This window comes from Capsicum annuum, chromosome 4 (assembly GCF_002878395.1).
Source record: "Capsicum annuum cultivar UCD-10X-F1 chromosome 4, UCD10Xv1.1, whole genome shotgun sequence".
NCBI lineage: Eukaryota > Viridiplantae > Streptophyta > Magnoliopsida > Solanales > Solanaceae > Capsicum > Capsicum annuum.
In genome coordinates, this window is record NC_061114.1 from 207,359,290 (window position 1) to 207,366,744 (window position 7,455).

At 32.4% G+C, this 7,455-nt stretch overlaps 1 pseudogene; it reads right to left on the bottom strand.

Moving 5' to 3' along the window:
• Positions 1-6,070: 6,070 nt before the first annotated feature.
• Positions 6,071-6,838, bottom strand: LOC124898060 (annotated as a pseudogene).
• Between the last annotated feature and the right edge of the window lie 617 nt (positions 6,839-7,455).

A 7,455-nucleotide genomic window follows, 5' to 3' on the forward strand; every position in this document is an offset into this window, starting at 1 on the left:
GATCAAATGTGATCGATCTCAATCAAAACATACATAAATTTTTCCAAGAGCTAGTGTGACATGAAGCCAATGTGATCGATCTCTTAGGTTAGGTCTAGTTCATCAATTTCATTCACACCATCTTCTATGTCATGATCACCTACAACAATAAAAAAAATAAAATTAAAGTTGAGCTACAAACTATACAACAACAAAAAAAAAGTTGGAAAAGATCAAACAGAACTCAATCAAATCAAGGATATATGTGTATCTATGAATCTATCCTGTCCAACTTAAAATAAGAGTCCCTTGGTTCACCCTGTTCTTGTATGAGGGAACTATAAATGATACATTATTTAAAAATGCAAATATAAGAATCACCAAGGGTTATTATTGTTTTATAGTCATCTTAACAAATAGCAGCTTCAGTTTAATGTTTCTATCAATGGTTGTTATTTCAAGAAAAAAAAGAGGAGATAGTCTGTCCTCTATAATAATCAACAAACCAGAAACTATACTTACTCTTTTCTTGCAAATTTTCACCAAGGGATCTCTAATTAACATTAACAATGAATAAGGAAACACAAGAATCATTTAAATTTGGACAACTTTTGAAGAGGAAAGAAAAAAAGCAATTCTTAAGAAACTTAGTGTGTTCCACAATCTACGTTATGTGAATCCTCCATTTGCCTTGATGTACCTGTGTCGGTCGAGTCTGACTCAGTATGACTGAAGAAATCATCTTTCAATAAGAAAGAATCACTCCATAATTTCCAAATGATTCTTAAATTTCAAAGCCATTAAAGAAATACCTAATTAAGTAAAACTGACATGTTGTACGTAAAGCATTAACCATTCAACAAAGAAAGACATGTATTGCTTGAGCCAAGTGCCTTGTTACTTTTGAATCTCAATCACAGACTAGTTTCCACAGCTTTCAAGTCTAGTAAGATTAATAAACACCTCATTATATTACAGGTTTAATAATATCAAACACAAACATTCACCACATCCCATGTACATGCACAGGTTACATACTTCGGGCACCAAGAATTTCAACTCACAACCCATAACAGAACTCACAACTCACATCAGTAGTGTACATCCCACATAACCATCAAAAATAACTCGGCACACTAACCAACACAGAAATTAAAATAAAATTACGAAGCACAGTTCACCAAGTCATGTTCATGTGTGAGTGCACAAACTATTGTTAAAATTCAAGAGAAGCAAAATGATTTAAACAATAAACAACAGTACCCTGATGTATAACATGTTAGAACATGCACAACGGAATAACAATTTACCATAATCAATATAACTTACATATAATCTAGATAACGCAATCAAAACGAAAAATCAGAAAACGTACCTCTTGAAACTTTCACACAGTCCGTTCAACACCTTGTTTGCCAGTTCTGTTGCCTTCTACTACTTCCTGATTAACTCTTTTAATCAACACTTGTGTGGGCAAGTAAGTTATTTTTTACTGGAAAGGGATTATTATATTTTGCTGAAAGAGACACCCTTATTTATCCCAATCTTTCATTGAAGAGGGAAAAGGAAAAAATAAATGTTTTCTACCATTATTTCTGTCTTAATGACACCATAATTGGCAAAATATTTTTGCCTTAATTAGCCCTATTAAGGGAAAAACGTTTCCAGCACTTTAATTGGTATTCAAAACCATGTTTATTGATATTAAAGACCCTTTATATGAAAGGTCAGTAATATTATTTATTCTAAAAATAATCCTTTTTCTTTTCAAAATTAATTAGTTAATCAGGCCTAGTAGGGACCGTAGATTTATTAACTGGGGCTTCCAACTATGATATTAATTTGATAATGAAACAATTATCATATCATAATAAATTACAAATTATTCCACTAAAAATCTATAATTTCACTCATCCGTTTAATTTTGAAATCTTCATTACATCTTATTTAACTCCCCATGTTAGAATTACCAACACCAATCAATTAAATTAAATTCTCTGAAAAATTTAACTCATTGATTAATTTAATCTTTTCTTTATAATGCTTAACTTATTTCACATGACAGATACACAATTCACCTGCAGTGTTTTCACGTGAAAACTTATAAGCAACCATAAAAGGGTGTCTTCTATCTCAAGTCTGAGATGTGGTTCTATCAACTAATTAATATTTTACTAAATAATTTGTCATCATCCAACCTATTAGGAATATATTGACTCATAAAAGAATCTCACCTTTTAATAGATTAAAATGACAAATCAAATCACTTAGATCATAATAATTATATCAAGATTAAGAGTATAATTACATGTAATCATCTAGAGAAATCGTTTATTAATATTCAGAACATAAACAAATATCTCTAATTGGCCCGTTCAATACATACGAAATGTACTAGCACAAGAAGTTAGAATATTACCACTCTCATAATTAAGATCAAATTATATTTAATCTTGTGCTACAGTCATCAAGATGTTTGTCCTACCTCATCTTTGATTGTAAACATTAATTTATTACTTATAAGAACCGACAATTTTAATCTTCCATGCATGAGTTAAAATACTTCATACACAAAATTGTCTACTATATAAGTAAAGGACACACATGTTAATGCAATGATCTATTCAAATAAAGATTTTATTAATATAATAAATTGTCTTTACATGGGATGAAAATATAATATTATAACACAAATTACATGGTTAATAGTATATCCTAACAATCTCCCACTTAGACTTATAACCATGAATGCACAATTTTAACATCCATTTCTTCCACATGCTTATCAAAAACATTCTGGGTTAAGCCCTTTGTAAATGGGTCCGTCAAATTGTTCTTCGACTCAATCTTCAAAACTCTCACATCCCCCCTTTGAGTTATATCTTAAATCAAGTGATATTTTCTCTCAATATGCTTAATTTTTTTATGGCTTCGTGGTTCTTCGAGTTTGCAACTATACCACTATTGTCATAGTAAAGTGGTAGTGGAGTTTGCACTAAAGGAACAACTCCAAGCTCTTTCAGAGAGTTACTGAGCCAAACAGCCTCTTTATCTACCTCAGAGGCAACTATATATTTAGCTTCCATGGTGGAATAAGCAACGCATGATTGCTTGATACTACTCCAAAGAATGGCTCCACCATCTAAAGTAAACACATATCCTGAGTTAGATTTTCTAGAATCTTTATCCGACTAAAAATATGAATTAGTATACCCAACAAGTACAAGATTCCCAGAGTTAAAAATAAGCATGTAATCCCTAGTCCTTTTAAGGTACTTGATTATATGCTTAACCGCAGTCCAATGTTCTTGCCCAGGATTAGACTAAAATTTGCTAACCATGCCAACAACAAAGAAGATATCTGGTGTAGTGCACAACATAGCATACATGAGGCTCCCTACAGCAGAAGCATAAGGGACCACCTTCATTCTCTTTATCTTATCGATCGTTTTGGGCGACTGATCTTTTGATAAAGTAATTCCATGCCTAAAAAGAAGGAATCCCTTTTTAGAATTTTGCATGCTAAATCTAACAAGAATAGTATCAATATAAAGTGTTTGAGATAAGCCTAATATCCTTTGTTTGCGATCTCGCATAAGCTTGATCCCACTGATATGAGTCGCTTCTCCCAAGTCTTTTATATCAAAACGCAAGGATAGTCACTCCTTAATAGAATTCAACATGCTCACATTATTTTCTATGAGCAAAATGCCATCTACGTACAGAATAAAAAATGCTACTCTGTCTCCATCCCATTTTTATGGACACATGACTCATTTTCACATTGATCAAAACCAAAAGTTTTAATTGAATTATCAAAACAATTATTCCATGCTCTAGATGCTTGTCTCAAATCATAAATGGATTTCTTAAGTTTATAAAACTTATGTTCATTACCACTTTCCATGAAATCTCCTGGTTGTGCTATATAAATGCACCCGTCAAGACTTCCATTTAGTAAAGCCGTCTTGACATCCATTTTCCAAATCTAATAATCACAATGAGCATTAATGGATAAAAGAATCTTAATGGATTTAAGCATAGCTACTGGCGAAAAAGTTTTCACATAATCAGTTCCTTCTTTTTGAGAAAACCCTTTCATAAAAAGCCTAGCCTTAAAAGTTTGCACTTTTCCATTCACACCTCTATTTTACTTATAGATCTATCTACAGTCAATGGGTTTGACTCCCATACGTGGTTCTATAAGTTTTCAAACTTGATTGGAATACATAGACTCCATTTCAGATTTTATAGCAACAATCCATTTTTAACATCTTTATCATGTAGTGATTCGGCGTATTAAGAGGTTTTATATTGGGCTCCTCAAGGATTCTATCATAAAATTCTCCTAAGAGAGCGAACTGTAAAGGTTTTCTAATAATTCTCCCACTACGATGACTAGTCACTACAGGATCTGCTACGTACGGAACTAAATTTTGAACACCCTCAAGGTCTTCCTATACTGTGATAGGTTCCTCGACATTATCCTGAACATTTTCCTCCACAATTACAGGCTGCTCGACGTTACTCCCACTACTTTGAGGTAGTGTAATGTCAAGTGTTTTATTTTGTGCAACCTCTTGCCTATTGACATTTCTCCCACTACGTGGATGCAGTGGTATGTCAATAATGGTTTTTGGAATTTGTTCTTGTAGTTCATAATTCATTATTCTATTGCTCAGTTCTCATAAAATAATTTTACTTCTAGGAACGTGGTTCATTAAATAATCCTCTTCAAGAAATCTGAAAGTTGTCGAAACAATTACCTTTTGTTCCTTAGGACAATAAAATAAATTCCATCTCATTCCTTTTGGATATCCAATAAAAATGCACATTTATGTCCTAGATTTCAATTTGTCAGTTTTTTCTTTTAGCACATGTGCTGGACAACCCCAAACCCGAATATGCTATAGACTAGACTTGGGCCAACTCCACAATTTAAATGGGCTTAAAGGTACTGATTTCGAAGGAACCAAGTTCAGAATATAATTTGCAGTTTCTAACGCATAAACCCAAAAAGAAAAAGAAAAATCTGAATAACTTAACATTGATCTAACCATTTCCAAAGAGTTTGATTTCGTCGTTCTGCCACACCATTTTGTTGTGGTTTTCCCCGAGCAGAATATTGAGATATAATTCCTGATTCTGATAAGCATTTAATGAATTCCGAAGAAAGGTATTCACCACCATGATCAGATCGTAATGTATGGATATGTTTGTTATGTCGCTTTTCTGTTTCCATCTTGAATTCTTTGAATTTTTCAAAGCATTCAGATTTATGGCGCGACAAATAAATGTATTTATATTTTGAGTAATCATCTGTGAAAGTCATAAAATACTCAAAACCACCTCTTTCTTGTATATTTATAGGACCACACAAATCAGTATGAATTAATTCTAAACTATTATCGGCTCTATTTTCTTTAGAAGAAAAATGTCTCTTGGTCATTTTACCTTCTAAACAGGAGTCACAAGCTGGATGTGCCTCCATTTTCAATGAACTCAAATATCTATCAGAAACCAATCATGAGATCCCATTTAATTTAATATGACCTAGACGTAAGTGCCATAAGTATGTTTCACTCAATTTCGGAATATGTTTGGTTTTATGTGATTGATCAACATTATTAAGTTCTATTTTTGCAGCATATCATGGGAAACACCAAATACAAACAAATCATGTATTTTAGGAGCAGAAATAATAAAATACTTATTAAACTTAATAATTGCACAATTATTAGCAAAATAAACTATAACCAGCATCCATTATTCTTGAAATTAAAAGTAAATTCCTCTGTATAGAAGGTACGCAAAGAATATTATTCAAGCTTAAAACTCTAAAACTATAAAACGAAATAGAAATATTTTCTATAGCTAAGGCTGGTGTTTGTTCCCCATTTGCTGGAAACACATTCAATTCATTTTCACTTAGGCGTCGTGTTTCCTGAAACCCCAGCAAAGATGTGCAGATATGATTAGTGGCTCCCAAATATATAGCCCAAAATTGGGTAGAAACAATCACTAAAAATGTTTCAACGACATATGAAAAAGATTTACCTTATTTCTGCATCTTTGCTATGTAGCCGAGACACTATTTTTTGTAATAACCAGGTTGCTTGCAATGATAGCACTTGCCCTTAGGTTTAAATACACGACCATTAGCACTTGAAACCTTACAGGACTTCTTCTTTTTCTTTTTGTCGTTTGGCTTAGAAGTCGAAGACGAAGGTTTGTCAACCATCAATGCTGCAGGAGAAGTTTGTTGGTTAATGATAGATTCTACTGCTTACAGCTTATTCAACAGTTTTGGAAGAGATAAATCCATCTTATTCATGTTATAATTCAAGCAAAACTGCTGAAAACTATCCGATAGAGTCTGTAGGACCATTTCAACCTAAGATTCCTTATCAATAACCGCACTAAGAATTTCCAGCTCATTCAACAAACTCATCATTTTAAGAACATGTTCCCTTACCAAAGTTCCTTCAACCATTTTTGTGGTCAAAAGAGATTTCATGGTCGTTTGCTTTGCAGCACGATTTTGCTCACCGAACATCTCTTTGAGAGATTCAACCATATCATAAGCAGTAGTCATGGATTGATGTTGATGCTGCAATACATTTTCCATGGAGGCAAGAATGTAGCATCTTTCCATCTCGTCATTCTTAACCCACATATCGTAGGCTTTAATCTTATCATTAGTAGGTTCAGCCGACTAAACAGGACATTTCTCAACCAACACAAATTTAAAGCCTTCAGCAGTAAGAACTATATTCAAATTACGTTTTCAGTCCGCATAGTTAGGGCCTTCTAGTTTATTTTGATTTAGGATACCGGTTAAGGGATTAAATGAAGACATGGTTAATTTGTTATATAATCAAATTAAAAATAAATTATTAGACATGCCGTAGAAAAATAAAATTCTTAAAAACACATCGCGCATATAACCATGCACATAAATAGTTAGAATCGTTAGGGAAACTTAACCATGTAAGCAAATATACATGTAACGTCAGATATTTTATCTCTTAAATAAAACAGAACCAACTCAGTTAGAGAGTAAACTAGTTAGATAAATATCACATTTCATAAGTTTCTGTACCATTTTACCAACATGTAACTTAGTTGAAAAGTTAATACAAATTATATAAAACAAGAGACTATAAAACTATAATATCCATATCATTTTAGTTATAGTCCTTAAAAAAGGAAAAAAAAGATAGAAAAATTGGGCTATTGAGCTAAAGCCCAATTTAAAAGGGGAAAAGGAAAAATAAGGCGTGCCTTTCTACCCAAATTCAAATGGAATGGGAAATATAATATATATATATATATATATATTGATAAAAAGGGATTTTGACCATTAGCAAAGCACCAATTAGGGAGCAACCAAGGCAGTAACTAATCTGCCAATCACGCCGAAGAGGGAAAAGAAAAAAAATCAATTGTTCCTTTAGTTAAAAGAAAATAAAAGTT